The 22786-nt window shown below is 42.3% G+C and overlaps 1 pseudogene; it reads right to left on the bottom strand.

Annotated features, from left to right (window-relative positions):
* Window positions 1-4536: 4536 nt before the first annotated feature.
* On the bottom strand, window positions 4537-16652 carry LOC149749489 (metabotropic glycine receptor pseudogene; annotated as a pseudogene).
* Window positions 16653-22786: the final 6134 nt, after the last annotated feature.

Below are 22786 nucleotides of genomic sequence, written 5' to 3'. Positions count from 1 at the left end.
TTAGAGACCCACTCAGCTGATCTTTACCCCAGGGATAAGAATCTAATAGGACCATAACTGTATTTGGTACACTGAATTAATCTGAAATTACTACGGAAAAGGAAAGTACAGCGCACCTGCCAGCCGTGCTCCTCCCCTGAAGGACCTTCCAGCACCCACGAGGCCGCCCGTTCTGTAACTGAAGGCTTAGCCAGGCCACAGAGGAGCAGGCGCCTCCAGACTGAGCTTCTGCAGAGACTCTGCCCTCATCACCTTTGTGCCCCGTTGGCCTGGCACAGAAATGTTAGTTGTTCCCATAAATATGCCGAATGCAGAATATGAAGGCATCCTGGTACTTCCTTCGTACTACTAACCCAGCTTGTGCCTCCACCTGCGTTAACGGCTCACAATGTGAAATATTGCAGGAAAAGAGGGGAAAGGCCTGCTGGAATTTTAGATAATCTTATGAAAAGGAAGCAGTTGTTTTCAACCGGGGTGATCTGGGGTTGTCACGCCAGGGAGGTGCATACAATATGCAGGACAGCCCACCTACAACAAAAAATTCTTTGGCCAAAAATGGACAGTATGAGATTGAGAAAGCTAAAGTAATCACTTGGATAATCGAAGTTATTATTACCCTAAATCCTTTAACAGATTGCCTACCTTAGTCTATGTCCTTCAGACTCAACTTTAAAAGAGAATACAGTTACAATGTCCTCATTCCTCCGACATAAATGACAGACTCAACTATAAAAGAGAATACAATGTCCTCGATGTAAATGACAGCACATACAGTGAGGCTTGTAACAATCAAGGGGAAAGGAGTTACCACTAAAAACTGTCTGTCTACAATCTGAATTAAATGAAAATACTGGGACTTCCCTCGTGGCACAGTGGTTAAGAATCCACCTGCCAATGCAGGGGACACGGGTTCGATCCCTGGTCCGGGAAGATCCCACATGCCACAGAGCAACTAAGCCCGTGTGCCACAACTACTGAGCCCACGTGCCACAACTACTGAAGACCACGTGCCTAGGGTCCATGCTCCGCAACAAGAAGCCCAGACACCACAACGAAGAGTAGCCCCCACTCACCACAACGAGAGAAAGCCCGTGAACAGCAAGGAAGACCCAACACAGCCAAAAATAAAATTAATTAACTTATTAAATAAATATATTAACGCACCCATTCCACCGGATGTCACTTACTCCCTGATGGGAACGAATCCTTGTTCTACACCACTACTAAGGATATCTAAGAGAGTCTAATAATTATATTGTACCAAGAAGTAATTCGGGGTCTACTCACAGTGAAGCCAGATGGCAGCACTCCACCAACCACTAGGGTCTTCAGCACTCTTCCCCAGCATCCGTTTTCAGCTCTAGTGAAGGAAATGAGCAGCTGTGTCAAGGCCAGTACAATACTTACTAGCTCTGAATTGTCAGGACACAAAAGACCAACAAGAGGGAGCTGGTTTCCAGAGTTTGGCTTTATTTTGCAGTACAGAAATCATCTGGAGCCATTGTGAGACAGACATCATTGAAGCAGAGGCTCTGTCAAATCAATACTGCGTTGCAGCAGCTTGGTCCATTGAAGAAGCCACACCTGGGATACAAAAGAAGCTTCTACGTTTACCTGCTTTATGATAGTTTCTTTCCCCTCTGCTCTCATCAAATTTATTAGATTAAAACACCGCACACAGGCTTCCTCCAAAATGACTCTCAAAGCCTGGAGTTTGGTTAGACTTGGAGGCCCACATAAACCCAGCTTGTGGCTATGCTGCCTGGGCACTGTTCTAACACTTGATGTAAATGTAAAGGGGTGGGGAGGAGTGAGGGATACTGTCCCCAACGATGGAACATTCGATTCCGTATCTCCTTAATGTCAAGAGGACAGATGGCACGCAAACTGTACTGACACAGCTCTTGAGCAACAGAAGCTCATAACTGCAAAGGCTACACTGATTAAAAGATACAAATACTGTATCAAGTTCTCTGTATCAGTATCACAATGTTTTAAAACTGATCCTTCACTAGAAAAAGCAAGCCAGTATTGGTTAAATTGAACAGAATGTGGGAACCTGCCAATTCTGAAGAGCCACTCCATGAAAACAAGTTAATACATGATATTAGAAAGGGGAAGAATATTTACTGGTACAGTGCTCTGCAATCTCTCAGCTTTGATTACAAAAGCAGGCCTTACAATATTGATTTCATACAATATGCATCATTTGCCAAATTTTAAGTTTGTCCTAATTCTATATACAATCAATCATGCATGAAGACAAAGACATTTTCAGACACGGGGAGACTTAGAAATTTTACCTTCCACAGATTCTTTCTGAAAAAGTACTTGAAATTGCGTTTTGGGGGGTGGGGAAAAAAGAAGAATTCTTGAAATAAGAGGACCAGCACCCAACACACAGTTGGATCCAAAATTTCAATAATTTGAAAATAGTTCCATGATAGTTATTCTGCAGAAGACCTAAAGCAATTTGTACAAATTATGGGACTCCAAGAAGCATGTCTTCAACAAAAATGTAAATTTTCTTTAACAAACGATTGATTAAGAAGTTGGATGATCTTAGAAATAAGAAAACATAGGGTTTCTTTTTATTTCTTTAACGTGAAGAGAAAAGCAATTGGCAGCTGCATGGAGGGAAAATAGGTGAAAAGTCTCCATGCAGACATGCACAAACTAAAGGTAACATGGTTTTGTGCAACTGATCTAAAAAAAAGGGAGAGAAAATCCATTGGTCCTTGAAATTTGGAACATTCTAAAAATGGCATAGATTCAGATATTCAGATTTTAATTTTTAGAAGCAACTAATGGACAAAACAGAAGTGGGTTTTGGGTTTTTTTTTTTTACTGCAGTGACAGACTGAAAATGTTACCATCTTGAATTACCTAAAAATACTGGAATAAGAGTAGGAGCATAAAGAAAGAAAAGAATAGAAGATACTATTTTAAATTGATGGATATAAAAGTCAAGGTAACCAATAGAAAAATTTTAAATATAATTAATAAAACAATGGAGAGAGTAGAGAAAGGAAAAGTGAAATATAAAGAAGCTAAGTTTCACATTTGTCGTATCAGAGAAGCTGATCATCGTATCATCATCAGTGTATCATGGTGATGATTTTAATCCCCAAAATTCATAATCCCAATTTTCCATAGATAATGCTCTTCATTAGAGATGTACTTCTGCCTATACTTCCTTTCCTATGGTACAAAGTCTGCTTCCTCCAAATTCATGTCCAAATGTTTGTGGTGTCCCTTCTGGCTTTTCCAGTCTCACTTCTGTATCTTGTGCCTCTCACTGGCACTTTGTGAGGCAGCCCCTAACCAGACATCTTAGTCCTCACCATAAAAGACAACAGAGTGAGGCGGGAAATGCCAAACGACAAGACCTGCCCGCCGCAAGCTTGAGAGAGGTAGGGGACCCGCTGCATGTCATCTCAGGCATGCTGGTGAGGGAGAAAAGTGTTTTGCCCCTGAGTTTGCCTGCTGTGCCTCTGCCTTTAGTCTCCTGCTGTTTGTGTTTGGAAAGGGTTTCACCGTACAGGTTTAAGCCAGGGAGCAAGAAAAGTACCCAGCTGATTTTTGCAAGAAATTCTAGATTTTCAATCTCTACCTCCCTTACCACTCAACTCTTTCCGTGTATTCATTCACAGTCAAGAATGGAGCAGCTGTAAATAGCTTCTTTGACTGAGATCTCATCAGAGAAGCTGGAAAGCCCACGCTCTCAGAGCTAAGGGAGGCACTGGGCAGGAAGGCCAAGATAGAAAGGAGGAAAGAAAAATGGAAAGCAAAGAAAACGAAAATACATCCACAATCTACATAGTACTGCAGGGCTAGACATTTGTAAAGCCCTTAACATGTTTCTATATTTTAACCACTTACTGAGCACCTTCTACATCCCTTACTCTCATTTTCTATGTCAACCCCCCCCCCACTACATTCCAGCAACATTGACTTTCTTTCTGCTTTTAGAGCATTTGAAGCTCATTCCTATCTCAAGGCCTTTGTTCTCGCTGTGCCCTATCTCAAGCATGATTCCTAAGCTTAAGCTTGTTTCATGGCTGTCTCCTCATCCTTCATTTCTTAACTCAGAGTCACATCTTCAGAGAGGTTTTCCTTAATCACCCTATTTACTGCAACACGCCTTACCTCTCAGCCATTCTTTACCACATCATATTTATTTTCTTATAGCATTTGTTTGTATCAAGAATTATATTTATCTTGCTTGTTTGTCATCTATATTCCCCCACCCACCAAAAAAATCCACAGGTACAGGGATTTTTATCTGTCATTTTCACTGTTATATCCTCAGTACCCATACTCCTAGCCAGGCGCATGTTATATACGTTATTATTTTATTTTTTTTTTATTTATTTATTTATTTTTTTTTTGCGGTACGCGGGCCTCTCACTGCCGTGGCCTCTCCCGTTGCGGAGCACAGGCTCCGGACACGCAGGCTCAGCGGCCATGGCTCACGGGCCTAGCCGCTCCGCGGCATGTGGGATCCTCCCGGACCGGGTCACGAACCCGTGTCTCCTGCGTCGGCAGGCGGACTCTCAACCACTGTGCCACCAGGGAAGCCCACGTTATTTTTTTAAATAACACATTCCATACATTATGCTAAGCTCTTTACATAGGTAAGATTGTTTACTCTTTACAGTGTAATCTGTACTCTTTGCAGATAAAGAAATTGAGTCACAGAAGGAAATAACTTGCCCAGTATCACACAGTAAGTGAAAGTGGAAGCTCATAGATTCAAATCTAGGTTTTTAATCCTAAAACCCTTCTTCTTAGACACTATTCCATACTTCCTGAAATATGCAAGGCACTTTCAAGAGGCAGTGAATATGGGAAGCCATGAAATGTGGTCCTTGCATTTGAAGGACCTGTAGAACTGGTTGGGGAAATATTATGTTTACATAAAGAGACAAATTATAACAACCAGAGGCAGCTGCTCTCATGATAGTCTCTGTGATCCCCCTGCCTTCATAACCTTCTAGTCATTCTGCCCTTGCCAGTAGGGTCATGGCCGGCAGCCAAAGTTTTTGGACGACTACAGCTGAAGCTGCCAAGTATTTACAACTCTTAATTCTTACTCTTAAAATCGTTTAAAAGGAATTTTATGTGTTTCAAGCTTATCAGATACTGTTTAATTTTTCCCAAGTTTGTGTTTAAGGACCAGCTCCTTGTGAATTATGGAGACTTTGGTTTTTGTTTTGTTTTGTTTTTTTGAAATTTACTTTATTTTTATTTATTTTTGGCTGTGTTGGGTCTTCGTTGCTGCACGTGGGCTTTCTCTAGTTGTGGCGAGCGGGTCTACTCTTAGTTGCGGTGCGCGGGCTTCTCATTGCAGTGGCTTCTCTTGTTGTGGAGCACGGGCTCTAGGTGCGCTGGCTTCAGTAGCTGTGGCACACGAGCTCAGTAGCTGTGGCACACGAGCTCAGTAGTTGTGGCACACAGGCTTAGTTGCTCCGCGGCATGTGGGATCTTCCCGGACCAAGGCTCGAACCTGTGTCCCCTGCATTGGCAGGTGGATTCTTAACCACTGCGCCACCAGGGAAGCCCCAAGACTTTGTTTTTGATACAGACTTCTGAAGCTGTCCCCACATGTCTTCTTCACAGGGTCTGAAAGGGCCTAGGAATGTACTATCAGGCTTTTCAGGTGATCCTGATACCCAGCTAAGTTTGTAATCAGTGAATAATGACCGTAAATTAACGTTTACTTGATGACTCAGCGTCTTTTTATCTGTGCCTGTTATTAAACTACAAGTTCACTGCAGCCATAGCCAGTGCAAGTGATGGTCACCACTTCCCTGGGTCTCAATTTCCTCATGTGTAAAAGTAAAAATAAGTTGGATTACATGATCTCTAAAATCCTTTTTACTTCTAAAATTCTAATTCTTCAAAAAGGAGCTTTCCCAGGATGTTTACTAGAACATTGTTTCTTTCAGGAATGCCCCAGTTGTTATTTGCTTCTTTCTCAAAAAAGTGGAAAGACAAATAGATTTCTAAATAACTTTCAGAGGGCTGTAATATGAGGGCCTTCCCACAAATCTAATTATTAAGTTAGTACCTGAAACAGCTTTCTGAAGTGTGCCTTATCCAGATAAATAGTAATCTTCATCTTTCGCTTCATGAGCTTTGGTCTCATCTCTTAACATTCACAACATCATCTCTCATTTCTCTGTAATCAACACAGTATACAGCAGCACGCTCCTCGTTTCTTGCCCCTGAAGCTCACATGTACTACATGTTTATGGATGGCACAGGAGGAAGTAGGCATGCATCAGTTTGTGCTATGGTAATTTGTAAAGCCTAAACATTCTTTTCCATCATGTAGCCATTGTTATTTTTTAAGGTTTCTTCTGACAGGATTCTAAACATAGTAATGTTAAAAACTGTCTTTAAACATGTTAAAGCCTTAAATAATGTCTATATAATATGTCATTTTAATTATTTCTTCTAGGAAATTTCATTTATAATATGTTCAAATTATGAACAGCTTCTAGTTGAATCAATAAAGGTAAAGTGGCAAACAGAGCATTTTAGGGAATTCCCTGGTGGTCCAGCTGTTAGGGTCCGAGCTTCCACTGTAGGGGTCCTGGGTTGGATCCCTGGTCGGGGAACTAAGATCCTGCAAGCCATGCAGCGCAGCCAAAAAACAAAAAATCATTAAAAAAACCAGAGCATTTTAAGAATATATATTGTAAGGTATTAATATTCCTTTAATGGGATAAGCTCTGCATCAGCCTGTTTATAGCTTTGACTTCCTGAGATAAAGTTCTGAAATGCAAGCACAGCCAACCTATCTTTATAATGATTAAATCGTCAGGAACTTGATTCCTCACTACTTGCTAGAAAAGAATAATTCAGTTTCATCAGAACTATGAAAGTGCTCAGTGGTAAACAGAGCTTCATGAAAAAGTAAAACACTATCATAGGTTGCTAACTGTTTTTCGTTTCATTCATCTCCATTTGTTCCCTGTCCACACTCCTCTCTACCCCCTGCTTTCTCCCTCTCTCCTCTTTGTCCCCACAGAGGTTCGCACACACACACGCACACACACACACAGACACACACACAGACACACACACATTTTCTTTTCCAAATGCATCCTTTAATGGGAAATCTTAAAAATGAGACATTTAGCTATATAAGTAGCAAATCCATGCTTAGCAACAAGTTCTGGAAATAATTTGGCCAGATGTTCTTTTTGAGCCTTAATGACATCTAAATGTGAATTAATATTCCATCGATTCATCAAAATTTTCCAGTTCTCATTCATGTCAGATTCTATATATGCAGTGATCTTATGTTCCAGACAAACAAATAGAAATGTGATCTGACAAACTCACACACACACACACACACACACACTCACTCTCACACACACACACACACACACATACACACACACACACATAGATACATATAGAACTCTTGCAATAGGATAGCCACAGAATAGCATTTTTATATGTGTTCCCTCTACACCAGCTGCTTTCAACCAGAGACATTTTTACCCCTTAGGTGATACTTGGCAATGTTTGTAGACATTTTTGATTGTCACACTGGGCAGGGAGGTTGCTACTGGCATCCTGTGGGTAGAGTCAGGGGTGCTGCTAAACATCTTACAGCGAAAAAGCCCCCACAGAAAAGGGTTATCTGGCCCCAAATGTCGATAGTTCTGAGGTTGAGACACCCTGCTCTACACAGTGGTCTAAGGCATCAAATAAGGGGACAGCCAAACTCTTCATTCCATTCCCGGCAACTGACTAGAAAAGAAAGAGAAAAAACACATACCTCCACAATTCCATTTAAATCTCTTTAACCAAAACTAGTTACACGGCTACACCACAAAGCTTTTATTTCCACCCTGAAACCTCTAAGCACTTTAGAAAGGAAAGACAGATCTAGTCCCTCTATTTTTAGTTTATAAGTGGTCTTGTATTCTCACTGTCCTATCCATCTCCCCACAGTGTGAGTGAAACTCTTTGCCAGATGGTGTAGGAAAGATTTTGATAATCCTTACCTCACCTATTCTGAAAATAAGTTTCTGCAGCTTCTGGCCCGATGTTTTGTGTATTTCACATATATTAAAAAGACAGTGTGGTTACATGTTTTAGTATAGCTTGTCTTGTTTTAAAAATTATTATGAAGACAAATAGCAATCTGATATACAGCAGTAAGGTCTAGGTTTTTTGTTTCCATGTAGGCATATTTTGCTGCATATTGATAGCTTATAGATGATAGTAGAACTTTATAGTTGGAGAGACCATGGAATTTAATTTCCCATTTTCTAATATCACAGTTCATCAAATATAAGATGCCATTAATTGTAAGATATGCTATTACATTCTGTACCACTAAAAGAAAAGTGTATGCCAATTGGAAATGACATGCCCCCAATCATTAAGACACATCTCAGTTTGAGAGACATCAAAATGTGGAAAAGGTACATCTTAGAATTGATAAAATACATTATTTTGTACTACAATACCTTTTCCTCTTTCTCAGATAAAAGCCATGTGTCTTGTTATTCTATAAAAATCCTTCCACGATAATGTAATAAGGCATACACGTTGGAAAACACATAAGTGGTGAGAAAACCAGGTTAAGAAAGTAAACCAACATCTTATGTAATTCTAAGTTCCCTTTTAGGTTATAAGTGCACTGGGTACTTTGCTAACTGGACAGGATTTTTTTTTAATCCTGTTTTGTCTTATTCTAAATGGGGGAAAGTTACAAGAGATATTATAATGAATAAAAATTAACTGGATTTCAATTAATTATAAGTATCAGTTAACTATAAAAGAGAAAGAGACTGCCTTCTTTAATAAAAAGGAAGGAAACTGTTTTTTGGAGAAAATGATCTTGGGGTCAGATCACATTTAAGCTAATCTCTGTTTTCTATAAATTCTACCTATAATGAAGGTAATAAAACTAGGTGACTCCTGTGATTGCTTTGAGACACTATAATATCCTTTGGTGTAAAAGAGAAAGTCAGTCATGGTTCCTACACTAAGTTTGGTATTGTAGAAAATGGGGCTGGGGGGGTGGGTACCTGAGAAAGACTTTTAGCCAAGAGCATTAATTTTTTCCTAAACTGAAGAAGTATTTTATAGAACAGCCTATCCACCTAAATCTTTTCATAGGTCAAGTTTTAGGAAGAAAGACTTGTTAGATGAGTAAATGCCCAGCCAAAGTAGAAATTACACCAGAAAAGGTTTCTTGCTAAAACTTGGAAAACGAATAATACTAAAAGACCAGCAAAACAAGCCAATGTACGTATGTGCCATAGCTGTGCTGGGCAAGAGCCTAATGATGCTGTTGTCTGCAAAGTGTCCGAAACATAGTCCCAAGACCGCTGAACTGCCTGTTTGCACATAGTGGCCATCAAGCTGCTAAAGTTATCAAAATTCCAATGTACTGTTTCAGTAATTCTGTTTAAATAACCCTGTGAACATCAATCCAGAGCTGAATAGAGAAGACAAACAAGGCCCTAATGCTTCTGTACCAACCAAGTACAAATAACACCAACAGCATACTTCTTGGCATCCCAGTATATTACAATATAATCATAAAACACGGTGCATCTTGGAAAAAGGTAGCCTTAAAACCCTGAACAGTGAACAAAAACTGATGCTTTTATGAAGTTGAAAGTAAAATTTGACTTAGCCAGCAATTGAGGCCATAAAATCAGTCTTGTGAGGCATGAGTTCTCTCCCCAGAGGGGAGGCCCAAACTCCTGTCATTTATTTAGCAGTCTTGAAATCCCATTTCAGCTTCCGAATGCGTGTTCTAGAAGGTGGCAAGATAATGCTGTACCACTGCTACACCACACTAAATAGCCTCCTTTGAAGTATTAACACCAACTACAGAGTTAAGTCAGAGACAGGTTGTTTTTAAACAGTAAGTAGGAGCTTCAGGATGCCTAAACATTGATTACCTTGGGGGAAATTACACAAGTGTACTGAGGCCCTTGGTTTAGAAATCTGTGAAACAGCTTCTTGTTGACTTTAAGTAAATTTCAGGTGATCTTTCAAGATCTAGAAACTCAGATCATGCTTATTCTTATTTTGAAATGGAGTTCTCATTTCCCTTAGTATGTATACTTAATCCAGTGTACACCGAGAGGGCTTTCTCTAAATAGCCTGTGAGTAAATGACCATGATAAAGTTAAACACTGAACATATATGAACATGATCTGCATTCAGGTGAGGATACATTAACTGGTTTCAGCACAACCATCGAAACTTCACAAGTTAAAGTGACACATTTAGTTATGTACATAATCATAGGCTTTTAGATTATAAGGAGCCCAACAGGTCACCTAGTCCAGCCCCCTTTAACTTACAGATGAGGAAACAGGATTAGAAAGGCAACTGCTGCCCATGGGAACACCATAGCCAAGGATGTGGTCCAGGCTGGGGTCAATGTCTCCTGTCTCCAAGGCCAGTATTTCCCCCGTGATCCACTGTAATTACAAGCCTTCGCAATAATAGGAATGAAACTAAGTCATTATATAAATTATAAATTACTATAAATCATGTGACTTTAATACAACTAAAAGTGTTCAGTATTTAGGAAGACAGACGCTGTGACACAAAATATTTACTGAACTTCCTGTGTGATAACAGTCCTTCATTTAGTCTTTACAAAATCCCAAAGATACACTTTACTATTCACAGCTTAAAGATGAAATAATTGAGACTCAAAAGCCTCAATAGCAGAAGTCCATCTAAAAACTCTGATCCATTACCCAGGTAGACAGCTCTGTCGTGTTCCTGTAGGTAACCTCTTCACCACTACCAGTACCCACAAGAGAGACAGGGTATGTTTGGCCTAGAGCAAGATGGTCATTTCTCTAATACTATGTAAATTGCCATCTGCAGAGATCTATACCAGAATCTCTGATGGAGGTGTGTGGGCACATGTTTGTGAAGGAGAGAGAAGTAACCCCTCAGGAGTCAGTGACTCAGTGACACCAATGTTACTTATGTAAGTTTCTAAAAAGGCGTTTCCACACTATTGTGGAAAAATGCACACCTGACATTCATTTGGTGTCCTCTTCTTCTGCACGTTCCTCCCCCATCAATATCATTTCCACAAGGTACTGCATTTATGTGTATCAGTCCTGTTTCCAAAGCCTCCTTGTTGCCCGTTGGATAGGTCGCTTAAGAACTCATAGAACAAAGAGTTATAAAGGTATATGGATATCGCCAAGTCTCTTTCCACGTTTTAATTGTGCAGAAACTGATTTTCAGACAGGTAATACAGCCAGTCAGAGACAAAACTGGGACTTAGGGCAAAGTTCTGACTCAAGTCTAATACTCTTCTCTCTATACAACATACTTGATTATATGATTGGCCAAAAAAACAAGTGTCTGTCACGTATTTGGCCAAATATATTAATTATTTCAAGCCAATACCATGTTACATTTTTAATAACAAGGTGAAAACAAAATTGGTAATTAAGAGATAGCAGCATAGGGTAGTAGAAAGACAATACAAGCCTCATAGCTAGATAGATCTAAATTTAATTCACGCTCCCTAATTTACTAGCTGTGTTGCCCTGGGCAAGTTGCTCAACTTTCCTGAAGTTGTAACTACCTGAGAATACTAAGAACTACATGCAGTGGGATATTTATAAAACATCTGACACATAGTAGATGCTCAATATATATTGGTTCCCATTAATTCTAACCCACCACAAAAGAGCTGTGCCACTCTAGCAAATTCCTTTAGCCCTCTGGGTCTCACTTTCCTCCACTGTACAATGAGAAGAGGAAAGAAACCAAATGAATTCCAAAATCCCTTACGGCTCATCAAGTAAGAATTCCCAAAGGTTCCTTTACCTTAATTTAAATTCAACAAACACTTAGGTACCTTATATTCATCCTAGGCACTAAACAGTTCCAACCACCACCAGGAATATGTCTATGAGTTCATTAGAATGGGCTCAAACTCCATAGTACTTTAAGTTCCACACAGAAAAATTAGTATACAAAAGCAAAGGACTTAACTTTGAAGAAAACTCTGCAAGGACATCACAAACCTAAGATGATAAATAAAAATAATTTAGAGTATACCTTAAATTGTTAGTCTCTCTTTTTTTTTTGCTGGGATAGAAGATGAGAACTTAAGTGTTTATACTATAGGTCTATAACAAGACTCAGGAGCCATTTAGGTAAAACACTAATGCCATTTTGGGGGGGAAAAAAAAGAGCAATAAACTTCTCTTCACATGTGAGTCTTACACTAGGCCTTAAAATGTAAGAAACCTGTGTCATTCTGAAGCAGAGGGGAATAAAATTTATTCTGAGAGGTGTTTTACAGTGATAAGCATTAATATAAGAAGGTAGTTGACCATGTTTTCCACATTACTTTTGAATTTCATATTTCAGATTTGAATTCTCTAAAAATAAAATATAATTTAAATCTTGAACCTTGTAAGTAAGACCTGGCGAAATATTAGCTGAAATAGTAACTGAAGTTAAATGAAAGTCTTAACTACAAAGTTTATCCTCCTCTTCTCTTCCATGAGGAAATCATTAGCAAATTTTTTTTATTACAGATAAGGCTTTTTGCAAATAACACTCTATAGATTCAAAATAGATTTAAAATCATGATTAGAGCCTAGTCATGGTTTCTCAGAAATTCATTTGAGGTTTACCTGTTACCATACCTGTACAATATTATTCACTTACGTTATAAAAGTTTAGAATACACATCTTAGGTGATAAAACATCAACAACATCAAAAACATTTGCCTTTTATGAGTATGAAGAGACAGAAAAGGCCCGTTGAAATTTATATATATATATGGCATAGTGTGAACCAGAGGCAGAAGGCCTGGATCCTATTTCTGCTGTTGTTAAAAGCTCGATATGTGATTCTTGGACAAGTCACTTCACCTTTCTTATCTGTTTCTTTATGAAACAGGAAGAACCATCTGATCTAAGATTTCTTCCAGTTCCTATAATTAACATCTGTGCGAATCCTCAATACAGTACTTGAGGAGCATGGGACATGGGGCAAAAGTACTCACAGGAGAGCACTTATTCTGCTCTTCATGCGTGCTGCTAGGAGGAGCCAGATTCTGTAGAGAGCCACACACTAAATGGCCTGGCTTCGTGCCTTGGCTAAAGAACACCATCGATGACTAGGAAGGCACTTAAAGAGACTCAGCCAGAGGAAACAATCTATTTTCTGAACATAGTCCAAAAATTAGATAGGGTCGTGTGAGCCTACACAACATGACCCCTGGTGTCTCAGCCTTTTATCTTGGCCTGTGGAAGGCCTGAGTTCATGTAGGTGACCTATGGTTTCTGAGCCTTATGAGAAATACTTCTGAAAATGAATGGTTCTCATCCCCAGTCTCACATCTGACCCTTGAAAATACATATATTTTTATGCAGCAGCTGCAATACATGCAGCACTCCTAGGACACCTTCATGAGACAGAGTTTAGCATAGTGGTTAAAAGTGTGAGTCGAGCTCAAATCCCGACTCTGCTGCTTAACTGCTGCGTGATCTTAGGAAAGAAGCTTAATCTCTCTGTGCTTCAGGTTCCTTTTCTGTAAAACGGGGAAACTAATAAAACCTAACTCAGGTTTGTCGTGAGGCTTAATCAAGATAATACATGCAAAGCAGTTAGCACAGAGCCTAACATAAAGTATCAATACACGTTAGTAAGCTGGATGAATGGATAGATCAATCGATCGATTGATCAACTGATCTTTCAGTCCTGGGCCCTGGGACTCCCTGAAAAGGCTTATGCGAAGGCCAAAAGCAATTTTCTAGCAGTGAATGGCATCTGCAGATCTTTTCTGAGCAAATAATATAGCAAAGACTCAAAGCTGGGCTCAGCTTTTACTAATAGGATCCTACAGAAATCAGGAGGAAGTAAGATTATCCTTAAAGTAGGAAAGAGTTACGCTGGTTTAAGACAAGATCCTTTAAAGAGATAGACACACACAAAAAACATTTAATATGGTCATACAGAATTAGAGAAAGGAGGTTACTTTTCATTTATACCTTCTCAAGTGTTGCCAGCATTAAAAGCCACAGAGTTTTATAACTGGATGGCTCCCTAGAGACCATCTAGTTCAACTCCCTTACTTGATAGGTAAGTTGTTGAGGCCCAGAGAGATTAAGCAACTTTCTCGAGGTCATTCAGCAGTAAATAACAGTGCCAAGACAAATAAGCTTTCTGACTCCTCCCATTTGCCCACCCAGTACTCCCCCTGGTAACTTTCACCAGGTCATCATCCTGTCCTTGTTGTACCAAAAGGGCATTAAAACACACACAGGTTTCTCACTTTTGCCCAGTTTCCCAAAAAGTACAGAAGCAACCTCAACCCCCAAGACCTTCTTCCCATTGGGAATTGGGGAGGATACCAGTCAATCTGTGGCCTTCTCCCAGGCCTTCTTTGGAGTTTCCACTCTTTCCTTTCTGTTCCTCATGTTCACTCAACAGGGCTACTTCTAAAAGTCCCTCACCTCAAAAATCAGGCACGTCCCAGGGCACAAGTTACCACCTGCTAATCTGCAAATTCTCATCTTCCCACAAATGCTACACCTTGAGGCAGGAAATACAGAACTATTACTAAATTTTCTCTGAGCTCCCTGAGTGCATTCAGTGAGAACTGATCCCTCCCTCCCTAGGATAACTCAACCAGGTTCATTTATAAAGTGTGTGTATGTGAAGGGCCAGAGAACCCTTAGGTGTGCCTAACACAGAAAACAGGAGAAAGAGGGGACCAAGGAATGGGAGATGGGTTGAGGGAAGGAGGGAGACAAGTAGAAGGAGCGCACCTGTCAAACTGCCAAGTATGGATCCTAGAGACAGCTGTGCTGCTGGGACTGACTCACTGCTGAAGGGACAGAACTGCCCAGGGGATTGCAGCGTTTTCATTAGGCGCTCTGGTAACTGACTAACAACAGACTGGCGCCTCAAACTACACACATAGGAGGAAGTAGGTAGAGGCTATCCCGAAGTAGCGGGAATAACGAACTCTTTTCTTCCCACTCCCTTTCCTACTCTTGTGAGTTGGCACGCCACTCCGTGCCTGGCTGGCATGCCCTGAGCTTGCCAGGGTGCAGTGCATCACCCCTGACCGGGAACTCCCCTCCCTGCTCTCCCGAGGGTTAGAGAGAAACATAGGGCATCTCTCAGCTCTACCAAGAGCTCCCGTCCCTTGCCCCTTGCAGGGGAACTGATTTGAGAGAAGAGCTTTTGCTGAGTGTCTGAAGCTGACAAATGCGGGGCACTTCTTGTCCCTAAGCACTTGCGCCTGCGTGGGGTGTCCCTCAGCCTGGGTCTCTGCTTTGAAGGTGGGAGGCCTAAATGTCACAGCCACAGTGTTCCTTCCCCACACGCGCACCTACCCATGAACCCGGAAGGAAGGCTTTGCTTTGATCTTTTTTCCCTCCCTACCTGAATTCCGGGACCAGGTTAGGCTGCAACCCGTAGAAAGCAGCGGAGAGAGTGACCAACCACCCGGGCTTGTAACTGCCGTTCTCGCACTCCAGATAAGGCGGAGACCACTTGACGTGGCTCTTGTCCCCGCTAAGACCGTCCCTGCGCCGCCAGCTGTGGCCCAGGCCCCGGGGCCCCTCATTGGAGCCGCGGCGGTGCAAGTGAGTCCTCCACTTGCGCCGGAGGCCGCGGAACCACTCGGTCTCCAGCGTGGCGTTGGCCAGGTGGTGTGCTGAGGAGGACAGGTCCTGGAGCAGGATGCGACTCTCCTCGCGCGTGGCCTGGAGGAAGACCTGCGGGGCTGGGGCGGACAGCGACTCGGTGCTGAAGGTGATGGCCGCCCGGGAGATGCTGGGCTCACCCTCCAGGAGGCTCCGCACCAGTGCCCGGTACCACTCCAGGTCGTCCTGCGAGTTCTGCTCCCGCGACTTATTGCTCTGCAGCATCATGTTGAGGAAGTTGGTGGCGTGTGTCAGCGTGTCCAGCGCCCCGTGCAAGGAGGAATGGGAGCTGGCTAGGGCAGGCGACTTCCCCGGCAGGCCCGCCAACTCGTAGCGGCTGGAGCAGTTGGCTCGCTTCAGCTGGTGGGAGTCCCCGGTGTAGAGGTAAGAGGCCACGTCCATGGGCACCTCCTCGGCGATTTTCTGCGCCAAGATGGTGCCGTCGGTGGAGCGGCTCCAGGGAGCCGAGGGGTCCGAGGCAGAGGCTCGAGCCGGCTGCTGGGCGTGCTGCTTCGCCCTCAGGGCCTTCTCTCGAGAGGAATCCGTCCGACTTGGAGGGTCGCGGCTGGCGCCGGCAGCTCCCAATCCCAGGTGAACGAGCAGGAGGCAGCAGAGTAAGGGGTTAGCCATGGCTCCCATCTGCCTCGCAGCAAGGAGAGGAGGTAACGGAGGGAGTCACTTTTTAAATTTTGGTCGTCCATCTATCAGCACTAAGACTTTTTCTAGGAGTCTTCCCCCTTTTCAGCTGGCACCCAGTCCAAAAGGACTTTAAAGTAGGGATGTTCTGAAATACGCGCGGCTGACTGAGCTACCGTCGCAGGAGATCAGATCACCTGTGGCAACGCCGGCTGCTCCTGCTCCACCATGGGTCTGCTCGGGATTGCGCACCTCGCAGCCTGGAGCCCGGCAGCTTACATCCCCTCTCGCCGCCGGCAGCTATAGTTGGCCTGCTTACGTCTTTCTGCTTAGCAGCTTCCACCGCCGCTCTCATTGAGGTGTGTTCAGGAGCTGCTGCTGCTGCTGCTGCTGCTGCTGCTGCTGCTGCTGCCGCCGCCGCCGCGGCCGCCAAAGACACTGCTCCATCGTCTCGCCCGTGGCAGGTCGTTCCCGCCTCCCGGCTCAGGCTCCTCCTCGTCCGCTTCGCCCCGAGGCGCGGAGCGCGCGCGCCCAGACCCGCACCGCGAGCGTAGCAGCTAGGGTTTCTTTTAAGGCGTTTGTCTTTCCGGAACCACGAGGGCTAGGCAGCTGGTTAATTGGAGTCTTTAAGTTTGGCCGCAAACCACACTCCTGCCTCTCCCTGCTCTCGGGAGGAAAGCCGGTTTAAAGAGGCGGCTTGGCCGCAACCAAACCCTGGTAGGGCGGCTTCAAGTCGTCTTGTGCCCTGTTTGGCCGGCTCCTCTGTCAATCAGCCGACTGCCGTTTGTTGGGCTGGTGCGGGAGCTGTCCAGTGCTGAACCCGAGGCGCAGGAGGAGGCGGTGGCGCGGAATGCAGCTTCGCTGAGTCCTTTCACCCGCTCGCGTTCCCTGATGACTCGGGAACCTGAGGGGGTGAGAGGTGGGGTGGGCGGAGTGAAGGGAGAAGCAGACTTGTGGTGGCTCAGAGCGAAGGAAACTTGGATGTACCGAGGAGGAGGGTGTTGGCATCTTGCATGCTTAGTTAAATCAGCCTTTCCTTTTGCCTGGTAAAGAGGGAGAAAGTAGTTTTCATTTGTGGCTTAAATCGGAGGGAAGGGACGTAGGATGGAGACGTGTCCTCCCGAGCATCTGCTCATTTTGGGCAAATTATCAAATCTTCTTCCTTGTTGTCGGTTAAAGAAATGATTAAACCCTACTTGCCGAGGTCTTAGCTATAAGGGAGTAATGGAGACATCTACCGGCTGAACTTTAAGGGGAAAATGCCATATTAAAGGAGCCTCTCTGCTTGAAAGGGATGAAGGGGAACCTGTGGAAGTGTAAGCAAGTGAATATGTGGAAGGGAGAGAATATGTGCCGGGGCAGGACTCGGACTGTGAGAGAATGAGAATGAGTCTGTTGGGCGGGAAGGGAAGCCATTCTGACTGGGAGTTCCTAGAATTAATGGATGTAAGAACTAAGACATCTGGTTAACTATAGGTTGGGATGTCCCAGCAGAAGAAAGAAGACCTGAATAAGTATGCCAAGACCCCCCAGAATGATTGGAAAATCCCTTAACACAGTCTAATGGTTTTATTTGAAGCTTTAATAGGGTCTTCTGACATTTTCATTCTGAAAATACTAATTAGTACTTTGGATAGGTATGGTTTTATGCACCTCCACCTTCCATATGCACCTCCACTTTCAAATTCCCCAAGAAAGACACAGGATAGAAAGTCTCAAATTCACTTCGATTCCCAACTTAAAAAAAAAAAAAAGTTACCTGTGGCATTCTAAGGTAGCACTGCTTAGATTTGCTTTATCCTTTCATTTTATTCTTCCTGTTGAGAAAATACCTAAGCACAAAAATTTAAGCTCCAAAGAGCAAAAGTTTGTCTGCATTGGTCACTGTAGCATCTTGAGCACCTAGAACACACAGATGCCTGGCACATAGTTGGTTCCCACTAAATATTTGCTAAACTAATGAATGAACCAGAAGATAATGATGATGAAGCTAATTATTTAGGAATCCATCTCCTTACCTAAGAAGAGAAGTCTGCCTGATGTGTCAGTGGTGAGGGCTTTTGGAATAAGACATAGCAACCAGTTTTCCAAACTGCAGTGTATGGCCTCCAAGGGAGTTTTTATAGCTTTGCAAAGAATGGTTATTAGATTTGTGTTTATTTACAAGTAGAGTTCATGTTCATATCTGACTTGTTTAAATTTTGCTTTGCAGTGTATACGCTTTTGCCAAATAAAGGTCATCCCAGTTTAATCCTCTACTATAGCACACGTGGCAATAATAGGAGTTTCTGTTTGTTTAATTTATCAGAGTATACAATATGATTTTCTATTTAGTTGTCTAAAGACTGGTGTAATTTCATCATTAATTGATTTTTTTAAAGAAAACCTGTATAACTAATTAACAATCCTTTAAAATTTTCTAGTATTGCATTTTAAAAGGAAGATATAATTTTATTAGTCAGTCCTTCTATAAGTAATTCAATGACTTAGCATAATTGAAAGATCTGGGTTCTGGTCCTATCATTATTTTAAGCAAGATATATGGACACTAACAATATATTTGAAGTTTCTGTGTCTCGGGATGCAAACTGTATGTGGGCCTCGTGATCTGACACTGAGGGAGTACTGAAATGACACCTGAGCCACTCTCCTGGAGTGCCAGTTCTTCCCCTAGTGCACAGCTAACAAGAATGGAGCAGGCTATGAGAGGCTCTTGCAATTTGGGCATTCCCTTCAGGGGATCACCTTCAGTCCACACTGCCAAACAACAGAGGTGAACTAGTTAGGTCTAGAACAACACTGCCCAATAGAAATATAATGTGAGTCACAAATGTGATCCACATATATAATCTCAAATGTTCCAGTAGCACTTTTTAAGAGTAAAAAGAAAAAAAGTGAAATTAAATGTAATAATATATTTTATTTAGCCCAATAGACCCAAAATGTTATTCAATAAGTAAACAGTATGACAGGTATTAATGAGATATTCTACATTTTTATACTAAATCCTCAGAATCCAATGTGTATTTTACACTCACAGCATATGGAACTTCATACTAGCTACATTTCAAGTGCTCAATAACCACCTGTGACCAGAGGCTACCATAGAATACAAGCTCTGGAAGATAGTACATCGTGGTCTAGAATGATCTAGAAAACCTAGGTTTACTCACGATAAGGTACCATGGTCCAAATGGTCTAGGAGGCCTGTCCATTTAATAGATCTGGAGTCAAGGAAACTAACTGAGTAGATAGACAACCCTACGTCTATGTTAGTGTCTGTCACTGAAGGAGATCATCCAAAAGAAGTTATCATAGGGGACCAAGATATAACACATACTCATACCCCTCTAAGCAGACTACAAAATTCCACAGCAACTCACAGACATATTCATTCAACAAATGTTGGCTTAGCCTCTGCTGTGTATCAGGCATCATGCTTAGTACTCGGGCAGACACCTGCATGATGGACACATGGACCTCACAGTCAAGTGTATAGAGAGAGAAACAATAAAAAAGCAAACAAATAAATTTTAAAATTACATATTGTGATCAGTGCCATGAAGAAATAAACGCTGTAAAGTTACAAAGAGTGCATGGTATGGGGGCAGGGAGATTCTTATAGAGAGAGAGAAAGAAAAGGAAGACTTCTATGAGGAGGTAACAGTTGAGCTAAGATGTAAAAATGAGGAGTAGTTAACTAGGTAGTAAGTAGTAGTGAACTAGCTAAGGGTAAGATGAAAAGAAACTTAGCAGGAAAGAGAAGTGGGAAAAGATGACTGCATTAAGATGAAGTTCATATATAATATAAAAATACAAACAATTGAGACAAAAAGAAAATCATTTTATAGGATAATCAAGTGATCCTGGCATGAATAGCACCTCTGTCCCACCAATTACACGAGCGTGATTTGTAGAGGAGATAAATATCCCTGTGTAGCCTCAAGTTAAGAGCTAAGTTATCTAAATGCATATTAATACTGTGTGGGAGCTTGACTGTAATAGGTCAGTGTATACAAGACCTGTAGGCCCTGTGTGACAAGGCCCAAAGCGTTTTCATCACAGCCTGAAAAGTCAATCTAACTGCTTTAGAACAGTCAAATTTGCACTGATGAAAAAGCATTATGCAGTGGAGCTTTGAGTTATTAGTTGTCAGTATATTATTGATTTATCATTACTGTAAAAAGGAAGATGTGATATTAGCATATCTTTAAGTAAAAGAAATTAAAGGAGGTTAAAAAAAACTGCTGAGACCAGATTTTATGTGAGCAGTATAGGTAAAGTTGTTTCTAAAATTTAAGTGCTCCTTTAAATCATTTAAATCAGCAAGGATTAGGACAGTGGGATATGGCGAAAGGACACTGGATTGGCAGTTGGGAGACCAAGCTCTGATTTCCACACTGCTGATGTCTAGTCATGTGACTTTTGACAGTTTCCTCAACCTCTCTGAGCCCTTTTAGTTCATCTTTAACATAAGAGTGATGTATTAGGGACTTCCCTGGTGGTGCAGTGGTTAAGAATCCACCTGCCAGGGCTTCCCTGGTGGCACAGTGGTTGAGAGTCCACCTGCCGATGCAGGGGACACAGGTTCGTGCCCCGGTCTGAGAAGATCCCACATGCTGCCGAGCGGCTAGGCCCGTGAGCCATGGCCACTGAGCCTGCGCGTCCGGAGCCTGTGCTCCGCAACGGAAGAGGCCACAACAGTGAGAGGCCCGCATACCGCAAAAAAAAAAAAGAATCCACCTGCCAGCGTAGGGCCCATGGGTTCGAGCCCTGGTCCAGGAAGATCCCACCTGCTGCGGAGCAACTAAGCCCGTGCGCTACAACTACTGAGCCTGCGCTCTAGAGCCCACGAGGCACAACTACTGAAGCCTGTGCGCCTACAGCCCATGCTCCGCAACAAGAGAAGCCACCGCAATGAGAAGCCCACACACCGCAACGAAGAGTAGCCCCCACTGTCCGCAACTAGAGAAAGCCCAGGCACAGCAACGAAGACCCAGCGCAGCCAAAAAAATTTAATTAATTTTTAAGAATACTTAACTTAAAAAAAAAATAGTGATGTATTAGATACAGCCACAACTGAAACAGTTTTAGCTGAGTGATGGATAATGGTCCAGGTATATTTTTCGGAACTCATCATTTTTGATAGTGCTAGATTTATAATGTAAATGTTATTTTTAGGTTAAATAATGCTAGGTCTCAGTAAACAAAGTGGCACAACCCGAATCAAATTCTTGATAAAGCAAATAAAGCCACAAAGAAGCAGCATAATCTGTCAATAGAACACAAAATCAGAAATCCAGTTCTTATTCGTGGTCTTACTGAGATTCTGGATTTCCCTGAGCTTATGCTACCCCCTGTGCCTCACGTTCCCATTTGCAAAATGAAGATCATAGTCTTTGTTATCCAAGGGTGGTGGTTTTGAAATTTCTGGGTGAAGAAGAGTCACTAGAGAATTCTGATCACTGCTGTAGGTCTGGGGGGAAGTTAAGAATCTGCATTTTAATAAGCACCACAGGTGGTTTTGATGCAAATAAGCCATGGAGCACATGCTGAGAAATGCTGCTTTGAGCCATGGAAAATAACTCTAAGATAATAGGGGAGAAGCTCTCCTGGTAAACAAAAAGCTGTGCTGTAAATTGTGAAATGTACCCTGTGGGGGGAAAAAATGAAAATAACACCTATAAAGAGATTATCATCATCACCTAATCATTTATATAGCACTTACAGTGGCCAGGCATTGCTCTAAGGATTTTACACACTTTAGCTCATTTAGTCTCCATTACCACACTGTGAGTTTGGTACAGCTACCATTTTACAGATGGGAAACAAACAAACAAATGAATTGCCCTAAGTACTACAGCTATCTGGCTCCAGATGTCATACCCTTAATCACTACACCAGTGGTTCTCAAATGTTGATACACACTAGATATACCTGGAGAACTTTTGTCAAAGCACAAATTAGTGGCCTTAGCCCCAAAACTGCTGACTTGGTAGGTCTAGAATAAGGCCTGAGAATTTGCATTCCTAACAAATTCCCCTGTGATGTTAAAACTGCTGGTCCAGGGAACACACTTTGAGAACCACTGCTCTGAGATGTGCTTTTCATCCTTATAATCCCTGACTTTTTGGTAACACTTTTCCATCCATTTAATGTGGAAAGAGGAGAAAGTCAAATTAAGGGATGAAAATATGCCTGAAATCTAGCAAGAAAAAAAAACTATTTCTAACTGAGAAAGCTTACTCAAGATGTTTATGTTTTTTACTTAGCAGTTTATTCTCATCTGCCTCCAGTTTACCCTTAAAACTCTTACTCCCTGTCAGCATCGCTTCTAACAACACTCCTGCTCTTTCCAGAGTCGTCTCCTCTGTTTTTCACTGTGAAGTCATGACTTGGGCTGTTCCTGCATTCCCAGTGAAGTGCAAACGCAGTATCATCTATAGAG

Source organism: Delphinapterus leucas, chromosome 3 (assembly GCF_059928025.1).
Source record: "Delphinapterus leucas isolate spDelLeu-1000000601 "Yukka" chromosome 3, BTC_Dleu_Yukka2, whole genome shotgun sequence".
NCBI classification, from domain to species: domain Eukaryota; kingdom Metazoa; phylum Chordata; class Mammalia; order Artiodactyla; family Monodontidae; genus Delphinapterus; species Delphinapterus leucas.
This window is presented reverse-complemented; position numbering and strand designations above follow the sequence as displayed.